Genomic DNA, 14,576 nt, shown 5'->3' with positions numbered 1-14,576 from the left:
AAAGGGAGAGAAAGGAGAGGAAAGTCGGCCATGGAAGAGAAAGGAAAGAAAAGAAAGAGAGAAGGAGAAGCAGAATGTGAGAAGAAAAAGAAGGAAGAGTGGTTGGTAAATTAAAGAAAAAAAAAGATAAAGGACATAAAAGAAAGGAAGGAAGGGATAAAGGGGGCAGAGAATAACTTATGCAAAAAGAAAGGAAGTAAGATGGAGGGCGATGGTGAAGCTAAAGCAAAAGAAGTGGAAAAAAAAACAAATCTAAAGGAAGAAAAAAGAATTGGAGATGCATGAAGGACAATGTTTAAATTTGAGAAAAAGAATTGAGTAAACAGAAATGGAAAAAAAGTAGGAATGGAAGAAGAGGAGAAATAGAGAAAGGAGGAGATGGAGATCAAAGTTGATAAACTAGAGAAAGGAAAATAAAGACTTTAGTATGAAAGGAAGGAATGAGAGATGTAATGGAGTAAGGGAGACAATGTATAGTAGATAGAAAAAAAAGATATAGGTAGATATATAATAGAAGAGGTAAAGGAATGACCGAGGAAAATAATAACGCAAAAGGAATTAAGTAAGGGAATAAAAAAAAGACATGAATGGGTAGACAGAGTAAGAGAAGATTGAACAATAAATTAAGGAAAGTAATCTAGAAAAAAAAAAAAAGAATCGGATACTGAAGAAATTAAGGATTGAAAGAAAAAAAATATGTAATAGATGAAGTAAGATCAAGATGAATAAAGAAATAAATCAACAAAGAAATATAGAAAGAAAATAATGATGAACTGATGAAACACAATGAATAAACTAGAGAAAAAAAATGAAATTGACAGAAAGGAATAAGGAAGGCTGGACAATAGATAATGAATATATGAATAAAAAAGTGAAATGAAAAACGGATAAATAATGGAAGATACACTAGAGAAAGAGAAATGAAGAAATAGTAGATGATAAAGGGAAGCTGGTGAAAGAAGGCGAAGAGTGAGGGAGATAAAGAATGATAATTTAATAGATTAGAAAATAGTAAGGCATAAAGAATGCAGGGTAAACAGAGATGTGAAGAAAGAGAGGGCAAAGTAAGGTTGATTATTAGGAAAGAAGAGAGTGAGAGAGATATAATGGATAACAACTAAACAAATAAAAAAAAACGGAAAAGGAACGAAGAATGCAAGATAAACTAAATACTAAGAAGTGAAGAGATAGAAAGAAAATAAAGGAAAAGGAATTTCGTGTAAGAAAAAGAAAGAGAAGTAAAGAAATAGAGGGGATGAAAAAAGAGGAATTGGGGAGGAAAGATGAGGAGTGTGAGAGAGAGAGAGAGAGAGAGAGATGAAGGACGGTGGGTCGATCCTCATGTGCGTTGGTTGAGTCATGAGGGTGCCACAGCCGCTCCCTCTACCTGCACCTCGCCGCCACCTCCCTCACCCCGGCCCCTCGTGCGCTAGAAAGCCGTGCCATGCAACACTCGAGACCACGGGCCACTGGGGATGACGTAGTGCAGGTGCGGCGACGCTGTAAGTTTATGGCGCTTGTCTTAACCTTTTAATAACGATGGAAAGTATACGGCTGGGGATTCATATAGATACGGATGTTGTTTTGTTGAGTAGGTGTTGTTATTGGTGATGTGTTTTGTTATTGTCGGTGATGTTGTTATTGGTAATGTGCTTGTGTTGTTGGTGGTGGCGGTGTTAATGATGGTCGTGTGAATGTTGTTGTTTTACTTATACCAAGAGAATAGTCAACACCTGAAAACATATGGATTGCAAATTGAAATCCTTCTATTGTGAACTCCACTCCAATACTCTCAAGTTGACAGAGGCTGTCAGGATCTCCAGCACATGCCATGCTGGCCACCGGTTGCGGGACACTTGCTTACATCGCTTGATGTATTCTTTTCAATAATACATCGTGATCGCACCGTATTATCATCTCACATGTCAGTGTATGTGAATACTTGAAACATATAAATCTAATTGTCTCTTGAAAAGCAATAAAACTTAATAAGTTCGTTCATAACATTACCTTTTATCTTAAATTAATCTATTTACTATGTCCTTAGGTCTTATTAATCGCAAGTAGATGTAAAATAAATGAAATGTTAATAGATGTTCAAACTTATGACTACAGATAACTACTGTATGCAAAAGGCTAATAAAAAAAGCTTCGTTGCACAATATTACAAAATTCAGATCCTGGCAATCCCTGTTAATTTGGAGCTTTACACTTACTTGCTGTAACTAGCATTTTAACATTATATTGACAAGATTACAGGCAAGTTGACAGTCTTACATACTTTGACGTATTTTATATCATCCCTTTTTGATTGGGACATTATGAACCTATGGAATGATCAATAAACCAGAATAAAAAGTGTGTGTGTGTGTGTGTGTGTGTGTGTGTGTGTGTGTGTGTGTGTGTGTGTGTGTGTGTGTGTGTGTGTTTTCTGACATGTAATTATGAGAGAGAGAGAGAGAGAGAGAGAGAGAGAGAGAGAGAGAGAGGGAGAGAGAGAGAGAGAACCTGACCGATTTAATGAGGCGAGTGTGTCAATCGCTTACTAATCAAGAGCCCCCTCAAAGGAGACGCAACGGACGGGCTTCGCCACGCCCTCCCTCGCTCCCTCGCGCTCCTCACTCTGCTTTAATCTTTCCCAACGCGGCGGCGGAAAGGCGGCTAACGATGCAGAAAGATTTGCTAAGGAGTGATGATTGCCTCCTGCTCCTTCCTACCTTCACCTCTATACTTTCTTGCACTTCTACTTCTCTTCTCTTTTTCTGTCTTTCGTTCTCTGGATTTCCTTAATTTTTTCGTTATTACTTTTCCCAAGTTAATCGCTACACTTGATCTTCGTATTTCTTCTTTCCCTTTACCTCTGTTGGTTTTATTCTCATAGTTTTCTTTTTCTCTTTTTCTTTTATTTATCCTTCCTTCGGGCGATGTCTTTCCTGTTTTAGTCTTCTTGCCTACTTCTCTTTTGCTCTCTTTGTCTCTGCGTTCGCCTTTTTCCTTTTCTTCTCTTTTCCCACACGCCTTCCAGCTAGCTCTTTGATCCTCTCCCTCATCCTTTTTCTACTTTTCCTTCCACGCATCCTATCCACTACTGCTTCCCTCAACCTATCTCCTTCCCCTGCCATCCCTTCCCAGCCTTCTCTTCGCCTCTCTGATCTCTTGTCATTCTTCTTACACTTCCCTTCTTTTTTCCCGCAGCTTTCTTCTCGATCCTTCTCTCCTCTGTGACCTTGGCCCCGCACTGCTGAAAGCACCCACGGAATCACTCCTGCAATTACTGCAAATGGTCATCACACTCCCATGAGGGATCTTTAAAGGAGTCTCGCATGTGCAAACTCTTCTTCGTCATCTTTCACTTCCTTTTATGAACATAAGTACTGAGCCGGGACGCAGTGCTTCAGGGCTCATTCTAAATCTTGGCGGCCCTCGTGTGTGTGTGTGTGTGTGTGTGTGTGTGTGTGTGTGTGTGTGTGTGTTTGCTAGTAATTTTTCCCCGGCGTGCGCACGATCTCAGTGAACGCTACAATAGTCCCCAAAAGACTGCACTGTTTTTTTTTTCCCTCCCTCCACCCAGACGTTTTGTGTACTTACTCTTAGCAGACTTTGTGTGTCCGGAAATTATTGTTCTCGCTCAGCTCCGAGGAAATATTCTCTCACCTTTAAAAGCACGCCACGAAGGTTCATAAGGAAAACTTTACGTAACGATTATAGAGTATCGTAAGATTATATGATATGCTTACGGGACGTTGTATAATGATTAAAGCTGCGTCTGGTAAATAATCAACAACGTGTAATCGATCGAGTGTCTACTTCTAAACTTCCTCTGGTCTCTACATTTATTGTTTTCCGTAACGTGTAAGCGCTTAAGTTTTTTATTCCGCTTACTTTGCAAGTGAAGAAAAAGAGGAACTTACCTGAGATCCCCGTAACGCAACTTTTAAGATTTAATGTCGTCGCAGAAAGGCGTGCCTCACGCTGACTCTGTTAATGTGGCGCGGCGTCCCCCTGTATCACTGTAATTAAGCTAAGATGAAAACAGAATAGATGAACGTGCAATTAGTGGGAGAGGAAAACTGCAAAACTTTTCATCGCTTCTCTAAACTCCAACTTGGGTCGTGCCGCACTCCTCCCAAAGAACCACGGTCTCACAAACTTTTTACTCTGAAAGCAAAGTTTTGAGTCAGAGTAAAAACATATACGTATATTGTAAATTCGTCACTCACATATTTGATACTGTTGTGTGATATTCAAGAATTAAATGTTGAGACAAGCTTACAGGAGAACCTCAAGGAATAGGTCGAAAGGAACGAATAACAGCAACAAAGTAACCTAGACAACCCGACGCAGAGACCGAGACAAGAAGTGTACCCAGATTAGCGGCTGAGGACAAGTCTGAGCCAAAGTGATGCACCACACGGACACTAATAACAAAGTAAACGTGAAGTGAAAAAAATAAGAATATAACGTGCTTGAGGTTGACAACATCACAGCCAAGAAGCGAGCGCCGCCAGAACCCAGCGACACGCAGTCAGTGTCCACCTGCTCCCCCGTCCTTCCTTCCTATTCTTGAATTCTGCTTTTTTGTCATGATGTGATTGATGAATCTTATTTTTTCTAAAGTGAAGACCGTGAGTCCCTATGGAGGATAGCTATCTCAAATTAATCATTGAAGCTCAATACATCGAAAAAATAAATGTAAACACTGAAGCTCTTCTAGCTTTCTGTTTTGTGGCTTTGGCAAATAAATCTTTTCATCCATTCTTATGATAGTTAAAAGAGCATTTTTTTCCACATTGGTATGTAATATACAGAGAGAGCAGCCTATCGCTGTTTCCATAAGTTTTGTGGAAACAACGACAGGCGCACATTTATTTCGCAACGTATGGGAATACACTGTCGCCAGGTAGGAGTGAGAGAGTGACAGGAGTCGAAAGCAGTGACACGCTGATCGGTGATGGCAAGCCTCGTGCTCTTGTCTGTATTCCCACGTCAGGAGGATTCTAAGCAAATAGTATTTTTAAAAATTATAGCAAATGTGCTTATGTCATGTAGTACAGTTTACAAGTTCTAGCACCTAGAAGATGGTTTACAAAATTATTTCAGGTTCTCTAGCATTTTTCCATCGTGATTTAGCACTGCTACATGATAGCATTGTTCCTTGTAAACATCGTCTCATGTACATATGCTTAAGATGCTGCAACAGTCCAAGATGTTTTGCCTTGATTACAAGTGTTGTCGATTTTGTTTATAGTGGCGTAACTTCTCACGCCACACTTGATTACCAGCTGCTGTTCCACAGAAGATTTTGGTTGATGATAACACATGAAAACCAAGGACCATGTCATGGGCACACGCACGCACCGTAGCAAACAGCTGCTGGCTCAGAGTGAGAAGTTCTCGTAAACAATGAGTTCCTCCATTAATATATATTTATATTTGTCTTCGAACAAATGAAGTTTCTTCTTTCCTTTATCGGTATCTCAGTGCGATCAGAAAGACGTCTGGCCGCGCGACGGGGTGTGGAGACGCTGGCAGTCTCGGTCTTTTCCCGGAAATTGGCATGCAGCACTCCGAGTTGTCCCGTCCGCCTCAGAGGCTCTTTCTGCACTTCCTGTAGCTCCCAGGAAGTTCTTCCTACCGTTGTGGATTTTTCCAGAGAATTCTCTGTTATACATTTGTAAGTTAAAACGATGGGAGTGGATGTATGAAGCGGAACGTCATACAATTTGTTGTCTTGAAAATGTTTTTTCATTTGTTGGAAGAAGTCAGAGACCCATATGAAAAAAAAAAAATTAGGAGCGCAGAAATTCTTTTCAATGAAAACCAAGAATTCCTATTTTTCTGGAATTTTCTCAACACGCTTTTAACAAACCGATACTCACCAGACTTACCTGGAGGCGTCACAGCCTCACCTGACGGCCTCTGAACTCTGTGTAGGTAAAGATACTCATGCAAACACGTAAAAATATATGAATATTAAGATCCATTAACTAAAGTTATTTGTAATCTAAAAGGAAAAGTGCCTATGTAATACTGACGTTTTTTTCCCTTGAGCTTATTTGATCAAACAGCACCGCGTGTCAGCCATCAATGTATGTTGTATCTTTGTTCAGTTTCAACATGAACAAACACAAGTAAGCATGCTGCTGCTATGAATGTTCTGTGAAAATGAGAGTAACACTCTTTTCTACTTATTTTGATATTAGAGTCATTAGCTTGCAAAGCAAGATTTTTATCCACAAATCCACAGTTTTTTTCCAAGAACAAGGAACATATAAATTGTGTGCCTTGAGAAAGACTGCGAGACAAGAGCAGAGCTTCTTTATGCGTCAAAAAACTAAATTGGGTCATACAGGTGTTTTTGTTTCTTCAACTCCTGTGAGTCAGTGTTTTCATATGACGCTGTTCAGTCATTCATATTCTTTACCATAAACAGAGTTATGTGTCACAAAAGCACAACAGACAATACCGTTTACATGATCACCAGATAGATAACATGGCATGTCAGCGCACATGTTTGGTAAGATCCTCGTCACCATTCATACAAAAGCATCACTTTGTCTAGTACCCACGTTTCTGTTGTCACTCACCCCATCTTATATTTTTTTTCTCTCTCTGTACTTTGAGCTTGAAGAACCCTATGCACCAAAGTTGATGTTCTGCAGAAACAATTATTTTCTTCAATATCACGGTTCTCCGAGTGTCCGCAGTCTTGACTCTTCCTGCCACTAAGGTGTAATCGAGAGAGTGGAGGTGATGTTGAATCACCAGACTTGTGATTGCGGTGGTAATTGATTTTACGTTCCAGAAACAATTCTTGTCTCGCGATAACATCATTATGTCTTTTCACTTGACTGCTTGGTTTTTGTTTGGACACAACGGATTTATTATGCGTTTCCAGATTTTGCTAATGAAACAATTCTCTCTTGAATCTCGTTTGCACTTAGAAAATTCCACGAAAATTTCTGGATTCGAATTCCTGGTATGGTGAAGAGAATTCAGTCAAGTCTCTTTTCACGCTGTAGCCTCTATTCAGCTCATCTAGAGGAAAATAGACACGGGACATAGCCGGGTAGTTTTGATTCCGTCGGCAACCCCGCTAAGACACAGAACCAGAATGTATCTTATGTTCTACAGTAGACCCATATATAGGTTGATAATAATGATAAACTTATGACTATCTTAGACACGAAAGTTAATACTATAGTAATTCACTCTAGCTAGATTCCTTCGCTCTGGCTCGTAACGCTTCCTAACCAACTGACTTACCTGCCTTCCCTAATACTCACCTGGCACGGGCCACGCATGACACACTATGAGCCTGCATTACGAGTGCGTGCTTAACTCCCATAAAATTATCAACTTATAAAACACTGTTACCGAATTAGGTACGCTGGCAAACATTAACGATTATCGCAATACTAACTTGTTTGTTCATCTTTGACTTGGTTGCCGCCACTGACCTCACCGGTGCCACAGACCTGTAGCATCATACGCCCGCTCTTGCCATTGCTAGATGGGAATTATCACTAATAGTGTGTTGTACCACGATCCGTATTGGAGAGTCTCGAAGGAACACAGCGATGGGAATACACAGAAGGGTATTCTGTAAAGGAGAGAGAGTTCTTACGTGATGCTTTGGTCATTTCATGGTGTAATGCCAGCTCAACCACTTCACTGCGTTGAGTGTTTTCCTAGGAAGATAGCGGCTGTAGTTGTTATAAATCGTCGCTGAAATCCATAAAGCAAGGAGCGTAATGGTTTAATCTCTCTCTCTCTCTCTCTCTCTCTCTCTCTCTCTCTCTCTCTCTCTCTCTCTCTCTCTCTCTCTCTCTCTCTCTCTCTCTCTCTCTCTCTCTCTCTCTCTCTCTCTCTCTCTCTCTCTCTCTCTCTCTCTCTCTCTCTCTCTCTCTCTCTCTCTCTCTCTCTCTCTCTCTCTCTCTCTCGTGGAATCTAATCCGTTCGCATTGTTCACGTTTTCAGCTGTTAAGTGTTCAGCAAAGCTTTCCTATTTTTCTGCATTCACTTGATTAAAAATTTTATCGGAAGGTACTTTTTCTCCTTTTTTTTCATTTTTGGTGTGTGTGTGTGTGTGTGTGTGTGTGTGTGTGTGTGTGTGTGTGTGTGTGTGTGTGTGTGTGTGTGTGTTGTGTGTGTGTGTGTGTGTGTGTGTGTGTGTGTGTAATTCACCTCGGTAATTCACCTCCTCCTCGGTCGTCTGCTGGTCACCCAGCCAGTCTTCCCCATTACGGAGCGAGCTCAGAGCTGATAGACCGATCTTCGGTTAGGACTGAGACCACATCAACACACAACACACACCGGGAAAGCGAGGACACAATCCCTCGAGTTACATCCCGTACCTATTTACTGCTAGGTGAACAGGGGCCACACATTAAGAGGCTTGCCCATTTACCTCGCCGCTTACCGGGACTCGAACCCGGCCCTCTCGATTGTGAGTCGAGCGTGCTAACCACTACACTACGTGTGTGTGTGTGTGTGTGTGTGTGTGCGCACAAGTAACAGTCTTTGCTCAAATAATTATTTCCTCAATTAATTTACTTATTCGATTCTTATTATCGCATGCTTCTTTAGATATATACCTGTAGTTTTAGGTTACAAAGTCCTCTGCAAGATATAACGTTCCAAATGTATAGTCATCAGTATGATCACAATATGGTCAATGATATCATATTCAGTAGCTATGTACAATAGAATGCTGTATTTTCATGTATTTGTCATTGTCTTGTCTTTTTATAGATTGCGACTCTGGAGTCTTTATCTGGTAGCGATAAGTTTTGCCATCTCAATTTGTTTCTGGTTTCATGTTCCTTGCTGATGAATTTTCATGCCTCTCTTCTCAACCTTGTCCTTTCACCAATCTGTGATGTTATCATTACTTTGCTCTTGTTAGTGGTGGAAAAAAAATATATATTATTTTGTACCCTCGTCCAATGCATCCCTCCCAGAGTTTCTGTCTTCAGCTCTTCTTATTTTGAGCTGTTTACTACGAGCTCCATTGAAATTTTCTGTTGTCAAAGTAATCGAAAGATTTTTTTATTCTCTGGCATCTTCTTCTTTCCTTACATTATCAATCTAACAATTCTCTTTCTTTATGCTTCGTCTTCAAATGCGATGTAGTAAAATTCGTCATACCTTTGCTGTAGATGCTGCTCAATTAAGCAAACATGAATTTATTTTCACTTTGTTGCAAATGCCCTTGGTACTATTTTGAAATTAATTTGTATAGTAATGTAACACAAAGACAGATTAAATATGCACAAAATTTAATGAAAATTAACAACTATACTTACGCAATTTTAATAAAACTTGATTCCATGTTGGATTCCGGTGATTTTATTGAAGCAACGAGTCTTATATGGGTTTTTTAGTTGCTTGAGTGACTGTCTCCCCTGACTGGCACTGGGGACCGTTGTCCTCCACGGTCATCGCCCTTTCATTGCCCACGTCCATACCAGTTCCATATTTTTTTTCTTCACCGTGTTCGTACTTTTATGAATCTGTTACCAAGATAAACATACATTTACTTTAATGACTAACACTAAATATATATAGAAAATAATAGTGATAGTAAAGGTATAATGTATCATTAAATAGATACCTGATATATTGTTGGAACCAACTGTAACTTTTGTACGAGTCACAGATATGGATGACAGCATAGTTCATCGTCGACTGCCAGGTTCCTCACCACCACGCACATAACACACAGCGTCATACTCTCATTCATCTTAGCACGGCGTTACCTTCACAACGCGATCTGCAAACAAAATTCATATTTCGTTTAATAAAGTAAACACACACTGCGCCTCCCTCTTTACGCTTCCTCCCCGCACAGTCAGAGCAGGCACTGACCCTCTGTGATTCTGCCAAGGAGTTCTTGACGCTGAGGATGGCAGCTGAGATAGCAGCACGCCGCGCGGCCTCTTGTCATGGGTAGCGAGGAGGTTCCGTTACCAGGCAGTCATAAGAAACACCGAGGAGGTTCCTTGAATTCATTATTGTGACAAGTAAACACCGGAGCCCTCCATTACCTCAGACAATGTGCCCGCGATAAGGAGACAGAGATGAGGCACCAACGCTTTGGATCAAAGAAAATACTTAAAAGGGTTTTTAAGTTTGCTCCATTTAGATGGAGCTTTGATGTTCACACTCCTCACTTTTGTGAGACTGAACAGTCAACGAAAAAAAATGAAGAGTGATTCCTGAAATAATGAATATTTTTTATTATCTTTTGTGCATTCGTTTATTTACTTCTTATTTATGAAATTCCATTTCTTTTTTTTCTTTGTATGTGTGTGTAATTTGCGAATGTTTCCAAAATATGAATTACCATTTGTTGACGTTTATAGAGTAGGAAACATGAAAGTGTGTGTGTGTGTGTGTGTGTGTGTGTGTGTGTGTGTGTGTGTGTGTGTGTGTATATATATATATATATATATATATATATATATATATATATATATATATATATATATATATATATATATATATACACACACACACACACACACACACACACACACACACACACACACACACACACACACACTCATTTTTTACTTCATAAGCGTCAACAAATGGTAATCTAAAATCTGGAAACATTCGCACACACACACACACACACACACACACACACACACACACACACACACACACACACACACACACACACACACACACACACACACATACACACATACATATATATATATATATATATATATATATATATATATATATATATATATATATATATATATATATATATATATATATATACCCACAGCCCAATCCTGCGAAGTCTGCGCCATGTGTTGGCACGAACACCTTTTATCACTGGTATCCTGCAGTGCTAGATGGTGGTGGTGGTGGTGGTGGTTGTGTTGGCGGTGGTGGTGGTAGGTGCCGTCATGGCTGTCCCGTTGCACGGAAACTGTATTTGATTAAGATAATTACTTTTTTCTTAATCATGTAATCATTATTATTATTATTATTATTATTATTATTATTATTATTATTATTATTATTATTATATTATTATTATTATCATTATTATTATTATTATTTGTATTGATAATAATTGTTGTGGCAATAGCAGTTGTAGAAACACAAGCTTATTTGTTTGAATCACCATCGACTTATTGCATAAAGGGAATGTATAGAATAGAATAGATATATGTATTGCGTAAGTGAACTTGTATGCTTTAATTGAAAATGCAATTCCTGTCAATGTGACGTGCACCAAGGCATCTCACTTGTGGGGAGTGACGAGTCTGGCGGAGCCGCGGCGATGGGAAACACGACTGCATGTCTCGGCAAGTTTCTCATCAAAGGAAGCCTCCAATGGTTGCTCTCTTCGCTCAATAACTCATTAACACAGAGATAAACTACGATGAAAATTTTAACAAGCACCAGTGCCAACAGTAGCATTGTCATCAGCGCACTGCAGTTTTATGTGAGGTGGATTATGTTTTGAAATTTTCAGGCAACTGTGGTGAGAGGAAAATTAAAACGTGTGGCCCGCTGGCGTCACCGCGCGACCCTTTCATTGCTATCATGCTCGGCAAACAAAAGGGAGGTAAATAAAGAGTTGCTAAATAATAATTGCACTATGATATTCAAAGGGTGTTTGTTTGTTGTTTTGTATTCACTTAGCGATAAGATTTAAAACATTCCGTGTGCTCCAAAACTTGTGGTGAAGTAAAGAATGTCAAAGGGAAGAATTGTGAATGCCAGTCAGTTATCAAACGTAAAAATTTACATTGTGCCAAACTTTAAAATTCATGCAACCATTCTTTTTAAATAATGAATGGTTATATTACTGAAAGTGATAAGTGAGAGAGAGAGCGCCAACATTCCTCCAAGTGCGGCACGGGGCATGCAGACGAACTGTGAACATCCAACTCATCCCGCCGTACAGCTTTTGTTGCGACTCATAACAATGGAGCTACGTACATCCACTAAATGTTGCCCTACTCTAGAGAGCTTTTCAGATGCTTATTACACAGAAATTAATCAGATTTTAACAAGTTCTACCCCGTTATGATATGTTTCTCGTCAAAAGGTCGCAAGAAAATAAAAACGTTGTTCGTCCATCTTTTCATCATAATCACTCTAGTGCACTATTATCAGACTCTATTCTAGCACACATGAAGTATGTGCCCCTATAGCTTCTAGGGAAGTCTGCTGCAGCATGTAACTTTGGAACACCCTCGCCCGCGGCACCTCGCATTCCCGGTCACCAGACAGAGAGCGGATGTAAAGTTATATTGACGAGGCACTTAACTCAGCCGCTGAGCGAGTGACAGCTTTTCATGCGGCAAACAGCTCGCGGTGAGGGATGTTGGTTGGAACTAGAGGTCGCCTTCTCGCCTTGACGAAGTGAGCCACTGGTTTCCTGAAGTTTAAAACTCTGCTCCAATGAAATCAGGTAGAAATTAACATTTTTGTTGACAGATTGACACTTTCATGTAATTGCAAGTTTTACATGAAACAATTAAACTTCTAAGTCAGGTCTTAATGAAAATTCGTCATTAATATTACTTTAGGAATTGCATCCCCGCGACACGCCGATGGGGAATAAAGTTTTTGTTAGTGATGCCAATTGTGCTCCAGTAACGAAATAACGTGCCGATGCTACGGTGTTTCCATACTGCTAAGGCAATTGGAGCGTGAGACAAGGAAATTCACCACATTACCAGTAATGACAGCGAGGTAGTGATCAGGACGTGGGTAAAGAGATGAGGATAGGAAGGCAGGGCTATGACGTAAAAGGGAACGACTTACAAATGAAGACAGAGAAGGAAAGCTGAAAGTGGAAGCAAAATAACACTGAAGAGTGGATGAGTAAGGGAGCGGAGAAGTATTCAGTGTAAGTAAAGAAAATAGAAGGATGAACTAATGAATGAAGAAGCGTGAAATGATGGAAAGGGTAAGAAAAAAGTTGCACGAGCGAGAAATTAAGGGAGGTGAAAAGGAAGGTTGAAAGGAAAAAAAAACTCAAGAGATGAAGGAGAAGAGGGAGCGGAAGATCGGAAGGTGAAGGGTGAAGAAGTTGAAGGGAACACTGTAAGGCAAAGTGAGTAAAGGAAATTCGCAGCAGAAATAGGAGAGGACTGAGACGAGGAAGAAAATGAGGAAAGAGAAAAGACCAAAGTGAAGAAAATGAGAAAATAGAAAAGCTGGTGAGAAAACCTACCTGCTCGCCACTGGCCATTAATATGAAACTATCTCGTGCCACACCAAAGCCCAGGACTGAACACTGCTCGGGCTTGGAGGAAATGAGTCTCGATGCCTGATGTGGTGGTGGTGGTGGTGGTGGTGGTGAAGGCAAATGCAACGCTGATGATGGTAGCGTTAAGAAGTATTAGGCATTTTTGAAAGACATTTGCAATTTGCTGTGCTATTAATTATATGAGAGAGCTCGTGTATGAAGTATTTTCTTCGCAAGATGAGACAATGGTGACGGTAAAGGTGATCCTCGTGCATATCGGAGCGGCGGCTGCCATCAGGTGGGAGTGACCGAGGGAATAAGCGCCAGAAAGTGAGAGCACAGGACGAGGATGTACGTATGGACCAAGACTGCTGATGGAAAGATCTCTCTTCAGCGTTTTGTTCAGGGTGAAGGAAGACAGAGTGTTGTCAGCACTAAAATGAATTAATTGGTAACTTTCATGGTGGTGAATTTCTACGTTTTCAGCTTGTATCGCTGCCTCTCGCTGATTATGTGTGGATTTATTTAGAAAGAATTATGCACCATTCTTTCTACAGTTTGAGGAAACAATAAATGAACTATCAAACGCCTTTGTTATATATAATGTAGTCTTCTGTTTTGTGCAATATGTCTCCCTTTAAGACATTCCACCACCCTCATCCAGCCTCCGCCATTTTGTCGCCGCAGGGCATACCCACAGCCCCGCTTATTTCAGTTGGGTTGGTATTTGAAAACTCTCTCTTTCTCGGTAGAATTTTAATGAATTTGGTGTTTATTTTGTCTGTTGAACTGCGTAATCTTTTGTATTCCTCCTATTTTTTCTTTTTAGTTACTGCATTTTCTCAAACTTTTCGCGTATTATTTTTCTTTATTATACCGGTATATAGTTTTGAAACTCATTTTTTCTTATCACTGATAATTTCTCAGGCAAGGCCGTCAGCACGCTGGCCCACTAGGCAATATGTTGAGTCTTTTGTCGATGTGGTAAGGGTTAGGTTAGAGTATTCCCTTGCGAGACGTTGCCTGTTACCCGAGATAAGACAGTTGTGTAAACCAACTTTGCTCATTACGCCAGACGAAGGGATGGGCCACCTCAAGTTCCTCCACACACCAAGTTACGTACATAGGCCATGGAAGCAACTTCGCCGGGGGTTGTGTGGACTAGAGTTTGGTATTAGCACCGCAACCGCCACCGTCAGTATCCCACGCTCATCCTCGTTACGATGGAGGCCTTCTCTGTCCACCCACGCGATCTGCCACACCCGTGCGAGCCGCCAGCGCTATAACGGCCAGAGTTCTTGAAAAAAAAAATAGATTTTCTTGGAGACAAAACTTAGTTTCTTCG

At 40.3% G+C, this 14,576-nt stretch overlaps 2 long non-coding RNA genes across 2 annotated transcripts in view; both read right to left on the bottom strand.

Moving 5' to 3' along the window:
* Window positions 1-6,623: 6,623 nt before the first annotated feature.
* LOC123505226 lies at window positions 6,624-9,748 on the bottom strand. Its single transcript, XR_006675104.1, has 3 exons — window positions 9,617-9,748; window positions 9,309-9,515; window positions 6,624-7,603 (listed from the first exon to the last, which is right to left on the bottom strand). It is a non-coding gene; the product is annotated as an uncharacterized LOC123505226 (long non-coding RNA).
* Window positions 9,749-10,805: 1,057 nt separating this feature from the next.
* The window catches only part of LOC123505225, a 92,690-nt gene continuing 88,919 nt past the window's right edge, over window positions 10,806-14,576 (bottom strand). The window contains exon 4 of the long non-coding RNA XR_006675103.1: window positions 10,806-10,951. This is a non-coding gene — a long non-coding RNA (uncharacterized LOC123505225). The remainder of the gene's footprint in view (window positions 10,952-14,576) is intronic.

Source organism: Portunus trituberculatus, chromosome 17 (genome assembly GCF_017591435.1).
Source record: "Portunus trituberculatus isolate SZX2019 chromosome 17, ASM1759143v1, whole genome shotgun sequence".
In the NCBI taxonomy this organism is placed as follows: domain Eukaryota; kingdom Metazoa; phylum Arthropoda; class Malacostraca; order Decapoda; family Portunidae; genus Portunus; species Portunus trituberculatus.
Note: the sequence above shows the minus strand (reverse complement) of the source record. Positions and strands in the feature narration are given on the sequence as shown.